The following is a 24,502-nucleotide window of genomic DNA, read 5'->3' on the forward strand; positions in this document are numbered from 1 at the left end:
GATGCTTTACTGCTCCATGATCAAACACGCCGCCTTCCTCCAGGGTCTTGGCTGAGTTACTACTTGGAAGTTCTCGATATCACTGTGTCTGAGTTTCTGGAGCATTGGTCTGGATAATTAGAGAGGGTGGCTGTGTAGCTCTGGCCAGCTTCCAGAGGCAGAACCCGTGATGATAGGAAAGCCTGCAGGGAAGTCTGCAGACAGCCCCGGGGAAGCTGGAGTCTAGACCTGAGCTGATCTGAGCGTGAGTCTGAGGGCCTGGACAGATGGGTGGATGCAAATCTGAGATAGGACAATCAGCCTAAGATGAGGTAAGAGGCAGCCCCAGACACACACTAAAGAGCTGAATGGAGACATGGGCTTTTATGAGGGTGTCAAGCCTCTGAAGTTATACAGTACTTTTGGGTAGAAGTTTTTATGTTCACATTTCCCTCCTCCTCCCTCCCTTGTTCCCTCCTCCCCTTTCCTCCTTCCCTCCCTCCCTTTTTGAAGATTTATTTATTTGAGAGGCAAGGTTATAGACAGGCAGAGGGAGAGACAGATAGAAAGGTCTTCCAACTGCTGGTTCACTCCTCAAATGGCCACACTAGCTAGAGCTGGGCCAATCTGAAGCCAGGAGCCAGGAGCTTCTTCTGGGTCTCCCACATGGATGCAGGGGTCGAAGCACTTGAGCCATTTCCCTCTGCTTTCTCAGGCCAACAGCAGGGAGCTGAATTGGAAGTGGAGCAGCCAGGACTTGAGCCAGCACCCATATGTGATGCCAGTGCTGCAGGCAGAGGCTTAGCCCACCACACCATGGCGCCGTCCTGCTATGCACATTTTCTTGATATAGAGCCCCATGTGTCTCCTCCCCAACCCTTTCAAGAATTTGCTTGACAACCTTCTGTTGTGGTGGATTTGTCCTGAGAGGAGGAGCGTGGTGGAGGCAAGAGTCACGGAGTCACCACACAGACCCGGGAGTTGGATGAAAGTGAGCCAGAGGCGAGCAGCCTGTAGACTCATTTATTTCAGTTGGTATAGCAGCTTATATAGCCGAGGCAGCCAATCCAGTTAAGGGGTGGTTTATGCCTTAACCAATCACAGCCCGTTGCCAGGCAGGCTCTGTTGCCAGGTGGGTTTTGAAGCCATTCCTGAGTAACTGACGCTTGCTTGCCAGCGGCCATCTTGGCATGGCCTTCTCATTCCACCACATCCTTCCTTGGGCAGAAGCACACAGAACCCAGATGAAGTTCAGGTTTTCATTGTCCCAGCAGGGAAGGAAGTTCTAGAATTGGCCAAGGTTTCAGCAAGGACTACCAATATTGTTGCTCAGTAGTCCAGCTCCCAAGACTCCCCGAAGGCCTAGGATTGAAACCAAGGCTCGGCCCTCCAGGAAGTTGGCCTCTAACCATTACCAGCCTTAGAGATTCACAAGTGGATCCTCTGTACTTCTGGGGACACCAAGGGCACAGACTTTGTGCCAGATGGTCTCATCTTAGGCTCTGTGAAGGCAACGCTCACAGAACCACTGAACCTTGGAAAAATTGGCCATTTTGAATGCCAAGTGAGTCACTTGAGTATGAGAAGTTTAACCGAATGAGCAGCAGTCTCTGTGTCTGGGTGAAAGAAGTTTTAACCTACACTATTTCAGAGCTTGGCAGGGTCCTTCAAGGCTCCTGCAGGCAATTAAACCATGCCTTTGGCACCTTGGGCAGCTTCAGCAACTCCTTTTGCCCAAAGTCTGAGGTTTTCTAGAGCACTTTCTCATCATGTCTGGCAGAGATTAGGCTTGGTGTGGAAAGAGGAAGCTTCCTTTGGAATGTCTGGTGTCCTGAGTCCCTGGCCCATTGTAGGCCATGCTGGTGGTACAGAGGCACAGCTCAGAGAGCTCTTTAGCAAGTGCATTTTCTTAAACAGGGCTCAGTTTATGGGCCAAATTTAGCAACTAGAAGAAACTGTATCAACTGTGAGGCCATAGGGAGTAATTTTACTAAATGGTGTCTTGGCCTGCATGGAGAAATCTAGGCACTGGCAATTCATTCCTTGCCCCCAGAGGCTGCTGGAAAGCCAGTGGGCCCAAGGCTGTGCTCCTAGCAGATAAAATAGCACTGAGGGAAAATTTGACTCTGTGCAACTTAAGAGAAAAATATTTTGTTTTTGAAAATGCGATTCACTTGACATTGTTTCCCTAAATATTTTTAAAGATTTATTTATTTATTTGAAAGTCAGAGTTACACAGAGAGAGAAGGAGAGGCAAAGAGAGAGAAAGAGAGAGGTCTTCCATCTACTCGTTCACTTCCTATTTGGCTGCAACAGCTGAAGATGCACCGATCCAAAGCCAGGAGCCAGCAGCTTCTTCCGGGTCTCCCATGTGAGTGCAGGGGGCCAAGGACTTGGGCCATCTTCTACTGCTTTCCCAGGCCACAGCAGAGAGCTGGATTGGAAGTGGAGCAGCCGGGACTTGAACCAGCACCCATGTGGGATGCCGGCACTGCAGGTGGCATCTTTACCCGCTAAGCCACAGCGCTGGCCCCAAGAGTAAAAGATTTTTAAGGATACAGGATTGCTCAAGCATTAGAAGGTTTGTGTGTCAAAAACGATGAGACCAGTTCTGTGCTACTCTATGGCACAGGAGCAGATAACTGTCTACAGCCACATAGCCAAGAGGCTGCCTTAGAAGGCTGCAGTGAGAGCACGAGGGATCTTTTTGCAGGGGCTGGGAGGTTGGAGGCTGAGGATTCAGCATCAGAAAGTGCTTGTGCCAATCACTGCTTGTGTGATTTCAAGCACTCAGTTGATCTTGTTCTATTTTTCTGTTCTCATCTGTGAAGTAGAGCATTGTCCACACTTCTCTGGTCTTGTAAAATTGCTGAAGATCCAAGTGCAGTCATTTCAAACTCTTGGTGAAGTTGATACGTGCCATACAAATGTGAAGCCTTGTTCTAGATCTGATTCCAAGGATACAAGTGGAGCATCTAATAGTAATAGGATGGGATGGAATATAAAATAAATCATTTAAAATTTATTCATGCTACTGACAGTCCCCTTACAGAGCATAAATCACTCCCAATAAAAATGTAAGGAAAACTTAAAATGTATTGGAGAACCCCAGTGCTGCCTGCGTTTGTTAGCAAAGGTTCTATAAAAACAACCTAATATGGTCTCTGAGCTATAGAAAGGCAAGACTTGAATTATCAAGGTTAGAATTGAAAGATATTGGACATTGAGTCCGAAACTCTTATTTTATTTTATTTTTAAATTTTTTTTATCTTTTATTTAATGAATATAAATTTCCAAAGTACAGCTTATGGATTACAATGGCTTCCCCTCCCACCCCATAACTTCCCTCCCACCCGCAACCCTCCCCTTTCCCGCTCTCTCTCCTCTTCCATTCACATCAAGATTCATTTTCAATTCTCTTTATATACAGAAAATCAGTTGAGTATATATAAAGTAGAGATTTCAACAGTTTGCCCCCACATAGCAACACAAAGTGAAAAATACTGTTGGAGTACCAGTTATAGCATTAAATCACAGTGTACAGCACATTAAGGACAGAGATCCTACATAATATTTTTTTTAAAAAAATTGATTAATTTTCTATGTAATTTCCAATTTAACACCAAGTTTTGTTTTTCCATTTTCAATTATCTTTATATACAGGAGATCGATTCAGTATATACTAAGTAAAGATTTCATCAGTTTGCACCCACACAGAAACACAAAGTGTAAAAATACTGTTTCAGTACTAGTTATAGCATTACTTCACATTGGACAACCCATTAAGGACAGATCCCACATGGGACGTAAGTACACAGTGACTCTTGATGTTGATTTAACAATTTAACACTCTTGTTTATGGCGTCAGTAATCTCCCTAGGCTCTAGTCATGAGTTGCCGAGGCTATGGAAGCCTTTAGGGTTCGCCGACTTCGATCTGATTCTGACAGGGTCATAGTCAAAGTGGAAGTTCTCTCCTCCCTTCAGAGAAAGGTACCTCCTACTTTGATGGCCCCGTTCTTTCCACTGGGATCACACCGCTGAGATCTTTCATTTAGGTATTTTTTTTTTTCCCAGAGTGTCTTGGCTTTCCATGCCTAAAATACTCTCATAGGCTCTTCAGCCAGATCCAAATGCCTCAAGGGCTGATTCTGAGGCCAGAGTGCTATTTAGGACATCTGCCATTCTATGAGTCTGCTGTGTCTCCTGCTTCCCATGTTGGATCATTCTCTCCCTTTCTGATTTTATCAGTTAGTATTAGCAGACATTAGTCTTGTTTGTGTGATCCCTTTGACTCTTAGACCTATCAGTGTGATCAATTGTGAACTGAAATTGATCACATGGACTAGTGAGATGGCATTGGTACATGCCACCTTGATAGGATTGTATTGGAATCCCCTAGCACATTTCTAACTCCATCGTTTGGGGCAAGTCCGATTGAGCAAGTCCCCAATTGTACATCTCCTCCCTCTCTTTTTCTCACTCTTATATTTAACTGGAATCACTTTTCAGTTAAAATTTAAACACCTAAGAATAAACGTGTGTTAATTACAGAGTTCAACCATTAGTACTAGAACAATAAAATACTAAAATGGACAAAGTATTACATGGTACAACAACAGTCAGCACAGGAGCTGATCAAATTACTGTTTCTCATAGTGTCCATTTCACTTCAACAGGTTTTCCCCTTGGTGCTCAGTTAGTTGTCACCGATCAGGGAAAACAAATGATATTTGTCTCTTTGGGACTGGCTTAATTCACTCAGCATGATGTTTTCCAGATTTCTCCATCTTGTTGCAAATGATGGGGTTTCATTGTTTTTGACTGCTGTATGTTATTCTATAGAGTACATGTCCCATAATTTCTTTATCCAGTCTACTGTTGATGGGCATTTGGGTTGGTGCCAGGTCTTAGCTATTGTGAATTGAGCTGCAATAAACATTAAGGTGCAGACAGCTTTTTTGTTTGCCAATGTAATTTCCTTTGGGTAAATTCCAAGGAGTGGGATGGCTGGGTTGAATGGTAGGGTTATATTAAGGTTTCTGAGGAATCTCCAGACTGACTTCCATAGTGGCTTAAGCAGTTTGCATTCTAGCCAACAGTGGGTTAGTGTCCCTTTTTCCCCACATCCTCTCCAGCATCTATTGTTGGTAGATTTCTGAATGTGAGCCATTCTAACTGGGGTGAGGTGAAACCTCATTGTGGTTTTGATTTGCATTTCCTTGATTGCTAGTGATCTTGAACATTTTTTCATGTGTCTGTTGGCCATTTGGATTTCCTCTTTGGAAAGATGTCTGTCGAGGTCTTTGGCCCATCTCTTAAGTGGGTTGTTTGTTTTGATGTTGTGGAGTTTCTTGATTTCTTTGTAGATTCTGGTTATCAACCCTTTATCTGTAGCATAGTTTGCAAATATATTTTCCCATTCTGTTGGTTTCCTATTCACTTTCCTGACTGTTTCTTTTGCAGTACAAAAACTTCTCAATTTGATGCAATCCCAATAGTTAATTTTGGCTTTGACTGCCTGTGCTCCTGGGGTATTTTCCAAGAAGTCTTTTCCGGTGCCAATATCTTGGAGGGTTTCTCCAATGCTCTCTAATAATTTGATGGTGTCGGGTCATAGATTTAAGTCTTTAATCCATGTTGAGTGAATTTTTGTGTAAGGTGAAAGGTAGGAATCTTGCTTCATGATTCTGCACGTGGAAATCCAATTTTCCCAGCACCATTTATTGAATAGACTGTCCTTACTCCAGGGATTGGTTTTGGATCCTTGATCAAATATGAGTTGGCTATAGATGTTTGGATTGATTTCTGGTGTTTCTATTCTGTTCCATTGGTCTGTCCATCTGTTTCTGTACCAGTACCATGCTGTTTTTTTAACAACTGCCCTGTAGTATGTCCTGAAATCTGGTATTGTGATGCCTCTGGCTTTGTTTTTGTTGTACAAGATTGCTTTGGCTATTCGAGGTCTCCTGCATCTCCATATGAATTTCAGCATCATTTTTTCCAGATCTGAGAAGAATGCCTTTGGTATTTTGATTGGAATTGCATTGAATCTGTAAATTGCTTTTGGGAGAATGGACATTTTGATGATGTTGATTCTTCCAATCCATGAGCATGGAAGATTTTTCCATTTTTTGGTATCCTCTTCTATTTCTTTCTTTAAGGTTTTGTAATTTTCATCGTAGAGATCTTTAATGTCCTTGCAAACTTTTATTTTATACATAGGAAAATTACATGTAAAGTAACGGTGATTTGCAAAAATGGTTTCTGTTTATACCTGCCTTGTTCATAAAGATATTCAAGTGGACTGTAAGAACAGACACAATGTCACAGGAAGATCCAGAATGAAACAAAGCTGTGATCATGGCTGTGTTTCTTTTGCTTTGACTGTTTTGGTAAGATCCAACCACCATCTCAATTTCACTTAACTGCTTCTGTTTGTTATCCTCTTCTAGAATCTGACATCTTCCCAGAGTTCCCTGCATCAAGAGTCTTTGAAATTCTGTCGTCTATTTCTGTTGCTTTACAATGTGGCAGCTGAGATCCAGAGCCAGTAAATGACTTGCCCAAGGCCACTTGGAAGCAGCTGACCTCTACTGAATGCCTACATAGGTCTCATTCAATTCTTTTTCTTTTTTCTTTTTAAGATTTATTTATTTATGGGGCACTGTGGCGTAGTGGGTTAGGCCTCAGTATACAGCCCTGGCATCCCATATAGGTGCTGGTTTGAGTCCCGGCTGCTTCCAGTCCAGCTCTCTGCTGTGGCCTGGAAAAGCAGCAGAGGATGGCCCAAGTTCTTGGACCCCTGCGCCCACCTGGGAGACTGGGGTGGGGCTCCTGGCTTCAGCCTGGCCCAGCCTCAGCAGTTATGGCCATTTGGGGAGTGAAGCAGCAGATATAAAATCTCTCTCTGTCTCTCTCTGTCTTGTGATTCTGACTTTCAAATAAATAAATAGATACATATTTTAAAAAATAAAATAAAAATAAATAAAATTAAACAATATGTATTATTTGAAAGTCAAAGTTACAGAGAGAGGAGAGATGCACACAGAGAGCTCTTCTATCCACTTGTTCACTCCCCAGATAGCTGCAATGGCTAGTGCTGGGATAGGCTAAAGCCTGGAGCTTCTTCTGGGTCACCCATGTGGGTGGCAGGGGCTCAAGCACTTGGGCCATCTTCCACTGCTTTTCCCAGGTCATTAGCAGGGAGCTGGATTGGAAGTAGAGCAGCCGGGACTCAAACCAGCATCCATATGGGATGCCAGCGCTGCAGGCAGTGGTTTAACCCACTGTGCCACAGGGCCAGCCCCTCTTTTAATTCTTACAACAAATCCTGATACGTAAATATTATAAGTCCTTTGTCTATATGAGGAAAATGAGGTACAAAAGATTGAAGTACATTGCCTATGATCACAAGAGTGAGAGTGACTCCAGTTTTTTTTTTTTATTAAACTTTTATTTAATGAATATAAATTTCCAAAGTACAGCTTATGGGTTACAATGGCTTCCCCCTCCCAAAACTTCCCTCCCACCCACAACCCTTCCCTTTCCCGCTCCCTCTCCCCTTCCAATCACATCAAGATTCATTTTCAATTCTCTTATATACAGAAGATCAGTTTAGTATATATTAGGTAAAGATTTCAACAGTTTGCCCCCATATAGCAACACAAAGTGAAAAAAAATACTGTTGGAGTACTAGTTATAGCATTAAATAACAATGTACAGCACATTAAAGACAGAGATCCTACATAATATTTTTTTAAAATTAATTAATTTTCTATGCCATTTCCAATTTAACACCAGGTTTTTTTTTTTTCCATTTCCAATTATCTTTATATACAGAAGATCGATTCAGTATATAATTAGTAAAGATCTCATCAGTTTGTACCCACGCAGAAACACAAAGTGTGAAATAGAGAGTGACTCCAGTTCTGTCCTGCTCCTAGCCCAGTGTTGCTTTTTGGTGTGATGATAGCAGAGTTGGATTTAATTCAGTTTTCTCTTCTCTAAGGTCATAGTACTATATTTTAGCTCTGGTCAGAGAAGATTATATAAGTCCCTAATTCCCCTTGGGTTAGGGAGGTGAGTAGGACCAGTCCTGGATTTTGAAATCCTTAAAGTCTAATAGAGGATAGCAGAGCAACCCATGTTAAAGTTAACAAGATAGATGTAGACAGAACATCATGCCAATGATTGCCATGTGATCTGGTAACCTGAATCCTTGTTTTACTTGACAATGTGCGGATGTGGACACTAAGTCCTGCTTCCTTGCAGTATGGGGTCCCAGTCAGTGAATTACACTCACAGACCATCGAATAACGATTTTAAAGAGATCAGAGCATTCTTGTTGTCTCTCCTGCAAATGTCTTGGCAGAACTTCTTGAAAACCCAACAGCACGGCTGCTCCAAAGTCCTTCTCCCCTACCCTAAGCGATTCCCCAAGGCTTTACCCGAGAACTTGCACAAACCTGCTGACTCTTCTGTCTTGTCTTGATCTTCATTATGTAGGTCAGCTTAGCCTTCTGGTGACTTTAATTTCCTCCTTTCCCCTTATCTTGATTCTGCATGGTGAAGAAAAGTCTAGGAACTGACTTTCAGATGACTTCCTCCTTAGATGGAGCAGGGAGAATGGATGGGAGACGAGATTGAGAATACCCCTGCATTTTTTTTGGTCCCCTGTTAAACCAATTTTCACTGCATACACATTGTGACAAATTAAAAAACCTCACCCCTGCCCCCTTTTTAAAGATTTTTATTTATTTGAGAGGCAGAGTTACAGACAGAGATAGGGAGATGAGAGAGAGAGAGAGAGAGAGAGGGAGAGAGGGAGAGAATCTTCCACCTGCTGGTTCACTCTCCAAATGGCAATGGTTGGAGCTACGCCAATCCGAAGCCAGGAGCCATAAACTTCTTCTGGGTCTCCCACGAGGGCACAGGGGTCCAAGCACTTGGGACATCTTCTGCTTTTGCAGGCCATAGCAGAGAGCTGGATCTGAAGTGGAGCAGCTGGGATTTGAACTGGCACCCATATAGGATACCAGCACTGCTGCAGGTGGAGGATTAACCTACTGTGCCACAGCACCGGCCCCTTAATTTGCATTATTTAGTGGCGCATTAGACCTCTGACTACAAAGAGTCAACAAACAAAAAGTAGAAATTCCGTAGTTCAGCAGGAACACAGGCAAGGGCCATAAACAACAATCAAATGAAAAGATGTCAACTTCCCTCGTATACAATAACTTTGAAAATAATCACCGAACATTCAGATTATAACATTCTTAACCATTTGTTTGACAAAGGTATAAAAGAAAGTTTGACAAAATATAGCATATCCTCAAACAAAAAGTTCCTAGTTTAGCCTTTTCTGATGCTCTGGGCTGGTGATGCTAAGACTTTTCTCCCTGGGATTGGTGAATAGAGCTTTCTGACTGTGGAGGCAGGGTGAGAGGGAAAAGCAGTTCCTTAGCCTTTAATAATAATAATAAATAATTATAATATTATCATAATTATTGTAATAATAATATTAATATAATATTAGTATTGATAATATTAATAATATAATATAATAATATTAATAATAATAAAAGTAGAGAAATGGTCGCAAGACTGAGAAAGACTGGTTCTAGAGATTGAGGAACATGGTGGGGACCTTTTGGGAGCAAGGAAATATTTGTTTTTCTTTTGAAACTGAAACATGCAATATATAAAAATTAAGGATTTTGATAAACTTGAAATAGTTGGGTGATGTTTCAAAAACTGTACTGAGTTCTCAAATCTTTTGACTTACCATTTACATGACTTTTAAATTGAGCTCCTTATTAAACCCATTGCAGTTGACTTCTTCCTGTTTAAAGATTTATTTTATTTATCTGAAAGGCAGAGTTACAGGGGAGGGGGTCTTCTATCTACTGGTTCACTCCCCAAATGGCTGCAACAGCAATGGGTGGGCCATCCCAAAGGCAAGAGACAAGAGCTTCTTCTGGGTTTCCAACATAGGTGCAGGGGCCCAAGCACTTGGGCCATCTTCCACTGCTTTTCCAGGCCATAGCAGAGAGCTGGATTGGAAATGGAGCAGCCGGGACTTGAACCAGTGCCCATATGGGATGCTAGCATCAAAGGCAGCAGCTTTATCTGCTACTCCACAGTGCCAGCCCCAGGTGACTTATTATTGGTAGTCTTAACATTGCTAATGATGAATAATTAACTGTTGCTTTTGTACTGAATGCTATTATTTAGTTAGCTTATATATATATATATATATATATATATATATTTTTTTTTTTTTTTTAATTTCAAGAGTTAGGGAGAGGGAGGAACAGAGAGGAAGAGACATCTTCCAACTACTGGTTCACTTCCCAGTTGGCCTGAAGAGCCAGAAATGAGCCAAGCTGAAACCAGGAGCCCGGAGCTTCATCCAGGTCTCCCATGTGGATGGGAGGGGCCCTCACACTTGGGCCATCTTCCACTGCTTTCCCAGGTGCATTAGCAGAGAGCTGGATCAGAAGAAGAACAGCTGGGACTTTAACCTGTGCTCATATGAGATGTTGGTGTCACAGGCAGTGGCTTAACTGGCTGCACTACTGATGTTGGCCCCTTAGTTTCTTCCTGTGAGACATTTAAATTCTGTTTTTTTTTTATTTTAAAGATTTATTTATTTGAAAGTCGGAGTTACACAGACAGAGAAGGAGAGACAGAGGCAAAGAGAGAGAGGGAGAGAGAGGTCTTCCATCCAATGGTTCACTCCCCAATTGGTCGCAACAGCTGGAGCTGCACTGATCCAAAGCCAGGAGCCAGGAGCTTTTTCTGGGTCTCCCACATGGGTGCAGGGGCCCAAGGACTTGGGTCATCTTCCGCTGTTTTCCCAGGCCACAGCAGAGAGCTGGATCAGAAGTGGAGCAGCCGGGTCTCGAACTGTCACCCATTTGGGATGCCGGCGCTTCAGGTCATGGCGTTAACCCACTGCGCCACAGTGCTGGCCCCTAAATTCTGTTTTAATCTTTCTTTTTCTTTTTTTTTTTTCTTGGGTGGTTTCAGCATAAAATTTGGCAAAAAATGTTTTGGGATGAAATTTGGATAATGTATTTCACTCCTATCAAACAAGATTTGTAAATGGCAAGAATCAGCATTTTATTTTCAAGTCTCTCACAACTCCTGCTCCCAGATATGAGCTCAAAATTGGTGGAGGTTGGAGTAGTCAGGATCTGAGGGCCTAGGTGCGTGCTCTTTTGTCCTTACAATGTAACACCCAGGGTTCTCAAGTCAGATTCGAATGAGGTACCCAGAAAGAACCTCCAAGATGTACAGAGGACAACGTGGTCAGGTCACTCAGCTGCTGAGATATGCTGACTAGTGGCGAAGATGAGTGAAAGATAGCATTTATGTCACACCTCTAACTTTTACAAGGACACTGTTGAAGGTTATAGGTCTTATTCTTGCTCTCTCTTTTTTATAGTAACACTAGAAAATGGACAAAAGGTAAAATCTCCCTTTGGTGACTGATGAAAATTGTCAGATTAGATGGGCTCTTTGGGAACCATTACTTCTTATGCTCTGCATATACCCAGAGTAGCTCAAGAAATCACATGTCAAGGTCACTCAGCTTGGCAGAACATTTCCTTAATGCCACATAATAATGAGTGAAAACGGATGCAAACGAGGCTTTGACCACCAGCCCACCTCATTATGGCGGTCTGATTGAGCTCTGCTTTTTCTATGAGCTGCATTGCCTCTGTTCAAAGACCCCCATGCTCTTGACAGTGGTGACTGATGTTTTCTGCTACTGTCCTGTCAGCTTAGGGATCCGGGCGGAGGCGGGGCTGGCTCCCCCGCGTTGCAGCGCCCCCTGCCTGCCAGGACACGCTGAGGACAGGCCAGCTCTCCCCTCAGGGATGGCAGAAACCTGTTGGGCTTCAGAAACCAACAGGGAGGGCGCTGCTGTTGAAGTCAGAAATTCCGTTTTCATGATCGGAATCGGTATGTTGCCCATTTTGGTTTGGAAAAACACCAGCTCCCCGGGCAACGCTGAAGAGAAACACCGCCCCAGATGCAATGCCTGTGTAGAGCAGGGCAGGAATGGAGCCCGCCAGGAGAGCAGCCAGGAAATTCTTACCGAGGAAAGCCAGCAGTCGGCATTTCTAGGTTGTTTGGCTAACTCTTGTCGTGGGAACCGAAGGGAATTCCTACTTTCTGGGGGTGATTGCTCTGGTTCTAGAACTGCACTAGATGCTTTATGTGTGCAATAGCACCCTGGGCTGACCCTGTGAGGCTGGGTATTGTGGTCCTCTAGGAGCATGGAGAAGCAGGCTCAGAGAGGCTGTCACTTCCCCAGGAGCTTACCAGGAGCAGGACTGACATCCTAGCTACCTCTGGTTTTAATGCCTTAGTCTCTCTCATGAGGTTCTTTCTGAAAAATGCAAAAACTGCACTCTTCCATGTTGCCTGGTGCTCTTCCACAGCTGTCCAACTGGCCGGCTGGGATGGAGATGTTCAGGTGACCCTTGGAAGTTGTTGGGTCCCCTCCCGGGAGTTACTGCAGGGAGAGTGGCCGGGCGCATCTAAGAGTTGTAGAAGGGGTTTATGCTTTGACCAACCCGTGTATGGCATCAATAGTTTATGTATCACTGATGAAGAATGAAAAAAAGAAACCCTTTAATAGTTGCACATTTTCATGTATATCAGGGAAAAATGAGCAGTATTTCAGTTTGTGATCTCATAGATATTACTGTGCAGACACAGCTAAATAGCAATAAATAAGCAATTTTGCAGAAACAGATGAAGTAGGTGAAAGTAGTCCCCAAACTGTGAGGCTAGCATGTGACCAGCTGTTTCTGGGGGTCCTCAGGTGGACCTGCTGGATTCACGGGGCTAGGAGCTCAGCACGGGTGTCTGTGCTCAGTCAAGCAGGCATGGGTGGCAGCAGGGGCAGGAGAGCCCAGGGTCCTGGCGTGAGACCACTGAGCAGCTGGGATACTGCCTAAGCGGCAGGTGCAGTGCTCCTGGGATCAGAGGCCCTGGGGACTCCATGCCTCAGAATTCTGCTCTGTTTCCAAAGTAGAATGGAGGGGTGACGCTCGTTTTCCAGTTATGTGACCTTAGGCCCGTGACCTACCTACAATCAGCTTCCGTTTCCTCATGTGTAAGGTGAGAATAATAACAGTACCTTCTCACAGGGTTGTTGCAGGGTTTAAGTGAAACAGTGTAGGCAAAGTATAGGGATTGGCTCAGTAAACACAAGCTATTCTGGTTGTTATTTTTTTTTAAGGATTTATCATTTAAAAGCTAGAGTGGTGGGGGTGCAGAGTGGGCAGAGAAAGAGATGCTGGTCCACTCCTCCAGTGCCCACAACAGCCAAGGCTGGGCCCGCCTGAAGCCAGAAGCCAGGAACTCCATCTGGGTCTCCCACCTGGGTGGCAGGGGCTAACGTGCTTGGGCCATCTTCTGCTGCCTTCCCAGGCGCATTAGTAGGAAGCTGGATGTGAAGTGGAATAGCCAGGACTGGAACTGGCACTCCAGTGTGAGTTGCTGGCATTATAAGTGCCAGCTTAATCTACTGTACCTCGATGCTGGCCCCTATCCTTGTTAATTATTAACTGATAATACTTCCGTGTGATTATGCCCGTCTGTCCAGTGACCTGGGCTTAGTAGTACCAGATATTTCATTCTAATCAACAATTCTATAATATTATTTGAATTTAATCATATGTTAATTTAGGCCATGTCATAGCTTATAACTGTCAAATATTGAAGAAACTGTTATAACGTGGTCAACTTCTCCCATGCTCTTAATCTCCCTGTCTCCTATGGGCCTCCTCTTGGCTTAGTGAGCAGGGCCTTCGCTGCTCTGGGCCATGCCTCCTCTCTTAGAGGACAAAGGCCACCCCTGGCCGCTCACTCCCCTGGCCTGCACGTGCCTCCTTGCTGTCTGAGTCTCCAGGGAGCACAGGGTTTGTATTTATAGTGTCGGCTCTGCCCGTGGGGCCTGAGGACATGCACATATTTTTAGTGTCTCCTCCATAGGGTCTGGCTGAAAGGGTCATGCCTATTCTCATGCCGAATGTCAACTTCTGAGTGCAGAACTCAGCTCTCTGAGTAGGGACCATGCAATGTCAGGGTGTAGGTTTCCTCCCCGCCTTGGAAAGCCGTGTGCTTCGTAAGTCTGTAAGCAACTGAGAGTTCTTATGAAGGGGAGGGGAATGAGGGACTGGGGCAAAAGCTACTTTGAAAAAGTGGGGTTGGATGAGGTCAGGTAGCTGAGAGGCAAGGCCTGGGTTCCATGTTTCTTCCTCATCAGAGTGGAGAAGGAATAAGGAGTCATTTTTGTCAGACAATGAGCCTCACCCTTGCATGTGTTCAAGAAAGCCTGGAAGGCCTCTCGTGGTGTGCTGGTGGCTGGGATCTGTCGGGGCAGGGGACTGGGCGAGATGGGCTCGGGGCCCTTCCGTTGCTCCTCTGCGTTTTGGGTTTGGGCACTGAAGAGGTGGGACAGACAATGAGGCCGTTGCCCTGGAGACCGACCCATCTGTGGTCGCATTTTCCTGGGGCTGATTGTGTATTTCCGTTTTCCCCACATCTCTTGATAATCACCAGCGACTTTCATTTGTCTCTTATCACAGTTAATACGATGAAAGTACATTTTTTTTTTTCATTCTCCCTGCCCTCCCCTTGTGTCAATAACCACCATTCCTGGGCTTTTCTTGTTGGGTCGCAACCTGTCAGACTGCTTTGGGCATACAAAGCAGCTGAGGTGGGGTGGGTAAGTGAGGGGCTGAAATCGCACAGGAGTGAGAGAGCCCTTCTAGCTCCTGGTCTGGGGCTCTTTGTAGTAAACAGAGCTGCCTCTCGCTGTGGGGCATAGAAGGCAGAGAGCCAAGCTGTGGCAACCAGGGTGCTGAGGTGAGCCCAGATGGCGTTGTCCTGTAGACCTGGGGCCTTCTGCCCGGGGAAACGCTCACATCCACCACAGTCCATGCCGGCAGAGGGTCATTAATGAGGTTAAACAACACTGCTGGTGCTCGTCTACTTTGCCATCTACAAATGGGATGGAATGAAAAGCGCAGCTCTCAAAGGCTTTGGGGCGGCCCCCAGGGCTCAGGCTGCGTGAAAAGACCAGTGTCTTTTTGTCCGTGTGTTTTCAACTCCTGGATTCCTGGGAAGCCTCAGCCTTTGGATGGCGGCAAGGCCTTTAACCTGCCCTGCTGCCTCCTGACTTAGCCTCTGCCTGGGTTTAACAAAGACAAATCCTTCTGAGGATGCCTCCTACACATAAGGGCACTGAGCCCAGCGAGAGCCCGCTGGGCATCCAGGTTGGGTTGTTAGTGGCAAACAAGCAGGCCATCCTCCCGCCGTGGCCCTGCAGCGCCTGTGACATGGGAGCCATCTGGTCTCCTTCTGTGATAAACTGACTGCAGATGAGCTGTGATCAGCAGAGCTCCCTGGCAGGGAGTGGCTGCACTCCAAGCCCAGCTCCTTGGAAGTTCCTAATTGGGCCTCGCCTGTCAAGAGGTGATAGAGAGAGACTTACTGATATTTTTGAAGTGCCACTTTGTACTTTTTGATAACTGGTAAGTAGCATCCTGGAGTTTTCTGACTTTGCATCCCATTGGGCTGTAGGCAGCATATGAGAGGCATTCATAACTTTTCCAACTGTGATTGTACTCTGGCTTGTTGCTGAGTAGACCCTGCCCGTGAATCACCCAGGTCTGAGTCGTTGGGATGGGCTAGGAGATTCCAGGATAACTCGGGAGACGAAGAGCATGTGAGAGACGGCTGCTTTCTTCCCTCTGAGTTTGGGAGACAGTTAACGACATGGCGGCAGCTGGGACAATATTTAGGTTTCTATTCGGTGCCAGGAGTGCGCAGGGAAGGTTTGCTGGTTTCCAGGCTGAGCAGTCCTCTGAGGAGAGGAAGCAGTCGCCGCAAGGAGCTCCAGCAGCCCTTGAAGATGCAGAGGTATTTACCCCGTCTAGGGGCCTGGGAGCTGAGATACCAGTAAGAGCCCTGGGTTTGTGCTGAGGGTGATTCAGTTCAAACCGGGCCTCTGACTCATCAGGTGGGTGACACTGAGCCTGTGTCCCCACGTGTGCTTTACAGGCTTGGCGGCATGCTTCTCACTGGGTTGTAGTACACTCCAGGTGAACAAATGCTAGCAACCTGACTTCAAATTCCAATACCATCTAGGTGTGCAAGCCACTGAACTTCTCTGGGCCTCGGACTCCTCACCTGAAAGCTTTGGGACAGGTGATTCTGTACATCAGTCAGGACACTGAAACCAGGCCAGTTCTTTTCATATAAACCTTTCCCAACCAGGCGCTAGAGAAACTGGCATTGCAGTCCAGGAACGCAAAGGTATCAACAGAGGTAGCAATGGCAGGAAGCCGCCAGCACCCTTCGGGTTGGGGGAGCAGAAAAGCTTTGAGACAGCGACAGTGTAGAAGCCTGGAGAAGGGAAGCCATTCCTCTTGGCATCGCTGGCTCCTGTTGTCTCTGGGGGAGGGGAGCGGGGGGCATTGCAGTGTGACTGGCGCGGAGAAAGCACAGCAGAATCACTGAGCTAGAGGAACAAACTGCTTGCAGCTGGGGTAGAGCAGAGCTAGCGCTGGGGCCATGCTGACCTAAATGGCAAGCGGGCAGAAGTAGCGGATCGCGTCTCCCTCCCTCAGGTCTCCCTTTAATGAAACACCTGCCTTCCACTCCCGGCCCCGCCCCTGGAACTGCTTCAAGGGAGCAGCAGCTGGTAAAGGAGAAATACAACGCAGAGGGTAAAGAATGGGATTAAAGCTAAGACAAAGCAGCTTCATTGCTGCTACAATCTCAGAGGTTCCTTCCAGGTCAAAGACCCCGAGTCAGGCTTTGAAGCCAAGGCAGAGAGCAGCCACACTCTACGAGGGTTCTTGGTCAGCCGGTGTCAGGTCCTGGAATGAGTTTGAGTTTGCTGTCAGCCAGATCTGGGCTGAATCCTATCTCTGACTCTTACCAGCTAACAGGGTATTAGGCAAATACTTGGAATTTCTCGGAGCCTCATTTTGTCCTCTGTAAAAATGACGGTTGCAAGACCTAGCTCCCGGGATTCTTGTGATAATTAAACAACAAAAACTGAACAGTGCTGCGGTCAGGGCAGGGCTGTCTGGCACGCACCTGGTAGCCGTGATTATTATTAGGGATTCTAGTTCAGTGAATGTCTGCTGATCGACTTGTTCCCTTTAGTGGCTGTTTTGTTTTTTCCAGTCAGATGTGGCTCAGTGGACAGTGAGGGGGAGGCTGGGCAGCAGATCGGCAGGGGCCAAGGAATCCCATGCCAGCTGCGTGGGCTGCATTTGCTTGGCTGCTCTTGGCTCTCCTAGGGTGCAGTGCTTCGCCCAGACTGGGATCTGGTAGACTGGCTCCGGCACGCATTTGATGCAGGGCAGGGGGTACTCTCATCGTGGGCTATGCTCGCGTTGCAATGCATGGGCTCCCTTGGCCACCTTTCAAAGCACAGGCAAGAACTTGGCTTTCTAGGCAGAAACTTTGTAAATGAGGAGATTCATCTAGAATATTTTTCCTCCACTCAGCATTCTTCGTATCCTCTTTTTCTAACTGAACTCCTAGACTAGAAATAATAAGGAAATGCAGACTGTTGATATTTTCAATGTAAATATTCATATTGGTAACAGCTGGCATTTATTAAGTGCCTACTTTGTGACCACATTTGTGTACTGTTCTTTATATGCCTGATCTCTATGTCTTGACTCCTACAAGGGAAGATTTAGTTTCCCAACATCATGCACAAAGAATATAAGCCAAGGCACAGAACTATTAAATAAACTTGCCAAGTGTTTTCTGTTCTGCTTCCATTTTTTTTTAAAAAAGAGAAAGAACATTATTTATTTATTTATTTAAAATCTATTTATTTATTTTAGACAGTGTGAGAAAGTTAGCTTTCATGGGTTGGTTCAATCCCCAGATGCCTGCAAAGCCTGGGGCTGGGCCAGGCTGAAGCTGGAAGCTGGGAGCTCAATCCAAGTCTCCCACATGGGTGGCAGGGACCTAACCACCCGAGCCATCACTGCTGCCTCCCAACATGTACGTTAGGAAGCTGGAATTGGGAGTGGAGCACAGACTGAAATGTCCCAGATTTTCAAGTGGTGTCAAGTAGAGCCAGGATTAGGACCTAGTCTATTCCTTAGTGCAGGCTTTTCCCAGTGCTAACTTGGAAAATTGATTTCTGGGTCATAGAGTGGCCATTGCATTACCTAGTAATGCACCCACCGACCATCCTTCCTTTCACCTTCCGATTAAAATCACCAAATGGTTTATATGCATGCAGAAAATACCTAAAAAAACACTGAAAAAGATGACTGCATAACTCACAATTGCAGGTTTTAAAGGACTTAAATCTTCTATGGAGGCTATATTGTTTGGTCAATATTCCAGCACTCTGGGAGGAAGTCTATGTAACTAAATTTCTCTAACACGAGAAAAGACAGCTGGGTTTTGTAGTAAAACAAGGTACATCTTTGTTCTTAGATTTCCAAGTACTTCTGAGGCTGTCTGTTACAAACGTCACAGTCAGGATGATAAGCGCCGCTGTTTCTCAGAAGCCTCTGCCCGGGTTATAACCGTCCATCCCTTCTTACAGACGTGGTATAGGTTTATCTAGAATACGTTTGGTAACACTCCTTCTTGATGTGAGAAAAGCTTCTGAAAATGCAGATTTCTAAAAATTGTAGGAACAGTGAAGTTGGCTTGATAAAAACAATTTGTGGCCCACCCTTGCGTCCCCTCACATAAAGGAGCAGGACTTCATCTGGGGTTGGGGGGCTGGAGGTGGGAAATCCCTTCGTGTTCCCCCATTGCTCACTTCTTGCCTTGGTGGTTTCAGGGCTGTGCTAACAAAATGATCCTAATTTGACTTGGGAAAACCAGATGGGAACATCCAGTGACTTTTTTTTTTTCTTTCCAGGAAGTGGAGGAATAGTTCCAAGAGGACTACTTTCTATTTCCTTCCTTCCTTCCTTCCTTCCTTCCTTCCTTCCTTCCTTCCTTCCTTCCTTCTTCCCTCCCTCCCTCCCTTCCTTCCTTCCTTCCTTTCTTCCTTCCTTCCTTCCTTAAGATTTACTTATTTACTTGAAAGCAGAGGCAGAGAGAGAGAGAGAGGTCTTTCATCTTCTTGTTCACTCCCCAAATGGCTGCAATGGCTGGAGCTGCGCTGATCTGAAGCCAGGAGCTTCTTCTGGGTCTCCCACATGGGTACAGGGGCCCAAGCACTTGAGCCATCTTGTGCTGCTTTCCCAGGCCATAGCAGAGAGATGGATTGGAGGTGGAGCAGCCGGGACTCGGACTGATGCCCATATGGGATACCGGTGCTGCAGGTGATGGGTTTACCCACTACGTCACAGTGCTGCCCCAGGAGGAATACTTTCAGTGTTTGATGTTTAAGTGTCTAATAGGACATGAACAAAATAAGAGTGTGTTCTTAAAAGAAAGAACAGACTTGACAAATAGATTTGGAAGAGAATAACCTTGAAGTGGACACATGCATACGGAATAATTGCATGGGAAAGCTCAAATATCTGAAGGAGGGAAAGGTCATTTGATAAATTGTACTGAAATTCTAGATCAGCCATATGGGAAAAATGAAATAATAGCCTTACCTTATCCTTTTTTCTAAGTTCACTCTATTGAAATAGTCCATTGTGAAAAATGAAAGAAAAAACTTTTCAGAAATGAGTTTACAAGCTGAAAAACTATGAATACACTTGAAAGGAAAATATTGATAGATTTGTCTGTGTTAAAAGATGAAAAGGTTTAACTCATTTAATCCTTCTGGGAAGATCAAATGAGATTTAGCTGCTCTGCACACTGTGAGGCAGAATATTAAAAATATTTGAGCCATTGATGGGAGAGTATAATCTTCCCAGTTGAAGGTCTCCCTCCAAATGCTCTCTATCCCAAATTACAAAGTTCATTAGAGCTGTTTTGTTTCGGCAAACGCTTAGCTAATAATCTATTGTGTTTTCACAGCAAAGATATCCCATTTTTTGAAAACGAAAGTAGCACATTGCTCATGCATATTGATTCATCAGTTTCAGTGTTACCTACTTGGACACAGGAGTGGCTGGCCTGGGTCCGTAGGACTTGGAATTGTCATAGACTGACAGCTCTCTGGGTTGTTGGAGAAGCCTAAAGACGAGGCACGGGCTTGAGCAGAGTGGAGACCGAGAAAGGGCTGAGCGGAGTTGTGTTTTCTTAGAGAAAATACCACAAGCTTTGGAACGGACAGGTGAGGGTTGGATGCGGACACCTCCCTCACTGATGGGTATCTTTGGGCAAGTTACGTCTTTGTTCTGTTCAAAGGAGATAATAATAGTGTGGCCCTCGCTGGGGCCTCCCGAGGATTAAATCGTCACCCAGCTGAGAGCAGGGAGTAGTGCTCTGGGCGATACCTTCCTCCCTCTTTGCTTTCCTTTCTTTGTCCTCCAGTCCATGTGGCCCCAGCTCAATACCCAATTTATTCCACAAATGTACACTGGAAGCCTGCTCTGTGCTTGACTCCTGGAAGTTTCTGGGCGTACAAACAAGAGAAAGACATAGCCCCTCTCCTAAGGTTGTTTTCGGTGTCCAGGGGCGTGGACACTTAAGCACATGAGCCCTAAACAGGGTGATACGAAAGGGTCATGGTAATTTTGTGAAGCTTCCGAGAAAGCAGTGCCTGGAGAAAGCAGGAAGACGCTTGAGGGAGGGCTGGCAAAACCACGGACAAGGCAACAATCCCCACCCTCACTTCTTACTCCTCGCAGGGGCCTGGAACTAGCAGCCGGGATCCCCAGGGAGAGAGGCTGTGGCACCGCTTCTGTACCTGGTAGCTTGTCTGACTTCCTGAGCCCCTTCAGTTGAGTGCTTCTGTGTTCCTGATCAAATTCCTGCGCCCATCAACTCCGCTTGTCCTGGGAAGACCCTGCTCCAACCTTCTCCATGGGTGAGAAGTTGGAGCAGTTCTGAGCTCACCCGTGCATCAGTTCCAAGTGGCTTTCGCTGTCACGGAGGTGGGACGATGGTGGCTGTGAAGAAGGCCAAGAGGAAGACGTGCACTCTCCCCAGGTGATCCTTGAAGGGATGTGAAGCAAGTAAGGTGAGCAGAAAGCACAGGCCGTGGCCTTGAGGAAAGGCCCTGGTGGCAAGCCTGAGCTACAGGTGCGATGGTGGTTTGCTGGTTAACAGGTGGCTTCTTTATTGCATGGAATGGATTAGGAGCCCAAGTATTGGAGAGCGAGTCATTGTGTGTGAACTTCTGATTCCTGGGTCAGGTTTCTTCAGGCTGTGGTTTATGGGGCTGCAGTCTTTTTGTGAAGTGGCCTCTTCCATGATTAGACAGCTCTGTATTAGCAAATCTTCCATATCCTGAACAAAGTAGGTCTTCCTGTAACTTCCCCTTGGTCCTTACGCTGAGTCTAACGTGTCCTCAGCTGCCAGGTTGCCTGCTGGCGTTAGTTGTATCCCCTTTCTCCAGCTATTTCATCGGGTGGCTGGGCATCATTCCTCTTGTTTTTCAGAGAAGAAAGCAGATTCAGAGGTGGGGTTCAGCAACCTGCTCCAGGTCACAGAACCTGAAAGTGGCCCAAAAAGAATTTCAGTGCCTCTCAGTGAAATTGGCATCTTGAGATTTGAATATTGTTTACAACCCTGGTCTATAGTCCCGAGGAACAGTGCTTTTTCTACTTACTGCTTGTGGACGTCTTTCTTTAGTTGAAGATTAAGCTTGTGATTATAAAGGACATTGCAAGTACGTCAGTGCAAAAATTAGAAGAAAAATAAGACAGGAGGGAGGAGAGAGGGTGAGAGCGAGAGAGGGAGGGTGTGAAGCAACATTATGTTCATATATGAAATATATGAAATCGGTTCTCTATATAAATAAATAAAAATCTCCTATCTGGCTCAAAAGTTTATACTTTTTTAAAATAAAAGATTTATTTGTTTGAGAGTCAGAGAGAGAGAGAGAGAGAGAGATATCTTCTCTCCGCTGGTTCACTCCCCAGATGGCTGCAATGGCCAAAGCTGCACTGATGCAACACCAGGAGCCAGGAGCTTCCTCCAGGTCTCCCATGTGGGTGCAAGAGCCCAAGAACCTAGACCATCTTCTACTGCTTTCCCAGGCCACAGCAGAGAACCAGATTGGAAGTAGAACAGCCGGCACTTGAACTGGTGTCCATATGGATGCCAGCACTGCAGGCAGCAGCCCCACTCACTGTGCCACTGCACCAGCTCCATATATATATTTTTAAAATAAAAGATTTATTTATTTATTTGAAAGGCAGAGTGGCAAAGAGAGAAGAAGTGATAGAGAGATCTTCCATTTGCTGGCTTGCTCCCCAGGTGGCTGCAACAATTAGGTCTCCCACATGGGTGGCAGGGGCCATCTTCTGCTGCCCTTCCAGGCATATTAGCAGGGAGCTGGATTGGAATAGATGATCTTGGACTTGAGTCAGTGCTCCAGTATGGGATGCTGGTATCACAAACAGTAATTTAGCCTGCTGTGCCACAATGCTGGCCCCGACAGCATACACTTTTATTTAGTTTTTGAAAGATTGATTGATTTATCTGAAAGTCACAGTTACAGAAAGAAAGAGGAGAGACAGAGATCTTGCATCCACTGGTTTATCTCCTAGATGGCTGCAGCAGCTGGGGCTTGGCCAGACCGAATCTAGGAGCCAGGAATTCTGGGTCTTCCATGTGAGTGGCAGAGGCCCAGACACTTGGGCTACTTTCTGCTGCTTTTCCCGGGCTATTAGCAGGGAGTGGGATGGGAAGTAGAGCAGATGGGATACAAACTGGTGACCACATGGGATGCCAGCGACATGGATGGTGGCTCCACCTGATAACACTACCATGCAGGCCCCAAAGGCCAATACTTCTACTATATCATGCTAATTTTTAAAAAACTTTTTTATTGTGGTAAAATATACATGGAATAAAATTCATGGTGGCATTAAGTATATTCATTATTGTCCCACCATCAGTATCTATATTTTAAGCATTTAAAGATAGTAACAGCATCCAACTTTTTTGGAAGTGGGTCACAAGACTATTAATTAAAATCTACATGTGTGTGGGACATTAGTTTATAATCGCTAACAATGGCTTGGTGAGCAATTACTTAGATGTGACTCAGATGGCAGCAGTGTTGGGTTCTATTCCAGACACCGTACTTGGAGACTTATTTGTATTTATTATCTTCTGTCAAGAATGTCAGAGTCTCCCAACTTCAGGAAATTAAAGAGGAACATCTTGCTATTATGCAATTAGCTTTATTCAGCTCTAATTACTATTGCTAATTGGCCCTTGCCTACCAGCTTGCCATCTGGGTGTATGTAGCAGGCGCACTGTGAGAGTGGTAGGCAGGTAAATATACTGCAGAGCTCATGGGGATTGCCTAATTATGAAAGTCAGTGGTTGCTAAAAACCTGGTCTTGGGGGCAGCAGGCATGCTGGATTACTGGGAAGGGTGGATATCAGGGTTTCCTTAGGTCTTCTCTCCATGAGGTTGGCCATCCTTGTTTTTCCTCCTAAAACATAGGTTGCAACATCTGCTGTCATAGATTGCGTGGTTCCCCAGACTGTTTAATTGCATTGCTTTCTAAGTACGGCATCTGGAATGGAACTCGGCATTCCTGCCGTGGTCCTGCTGGTGCAGAAGAGATCAGGCTGGCCTAGCTTTGGACATAATGGCCCACCCTCCCCGGAAATGACTTCATGTTGTTGGCTCATACTGGCCTTGCAATTGGTGCAGGCTCCAAATTTTTTTTTAAGATTTTTTAAAAATTTAGTTGACAGAGTTACAGAGAGAGAGAGAGAGAGAGAGAGAGAGAGAGAGAGAGAGAGAGATATCTTCTATTTGCTGGCTCATTCCACAAATGGCCAGAACAGCTACATCTTGGCCAGGCTGGAGCTAGGAGCTTCTACATCATTTCCTGTGTGGGTGGCAGAGATTCAAGCAATTGGGCCATCTTCTGCTGCTTTCTTGGGCACATCAGCAGGGAGCTGGATCAGAAGTAGAGCAGCCAGGACTCGAATTTGTACCCATATGGGATGCTGGTGTCACAGGTGGTGGCTTTACCTGCTACACCACATTGCTGGCCCCCTAATTTTTTTGTAGATATTATTTTGATGTCACTCCCCATACTGATGTTCTTACAAATTTGCCTGTTGAACTCATGGATAAGATGCAATACTGGGGCTGGCACTGTGACACTGCTGCTGCTCTTGTGATCCAGTCTCTGTTATGGCCTGGGAAAACAGTGGAAGATGGCCCAGGTGCTTGTACCCCTGCACCTGCATGGGAGACCTGGAAGAAGCTCCTGGCTCTTGGCTTCAGGTGAGCCTTCCTCGCACCATTGGTACCACTTGGGGAGTAAACCAGATGGAAGATTCTCTCTGTGTCTCTAACTCTGTCTCTAACTCTGCCTCTTAAATAAATAAATAAATCTTAAAAAAAGACTCTATTTATCAAGGCTAGAAAATATGTGCAGTGCTCTTGCCCATGAGCCTTG

This window comes from Lepus europaeus, chromosome 12 (genome assembly GCF_033115175.1).
Source record: "Lepus europaeus isolate LE1 chromosome 12, mLepTim1.pri, whole genome shotgun sequence".
Lineage (NCBI taxonomy): Eukaryota > Metazoa > Chordata > Mammalia > Lagomorpha > Leporidae > Lepus > Lepus europaeus.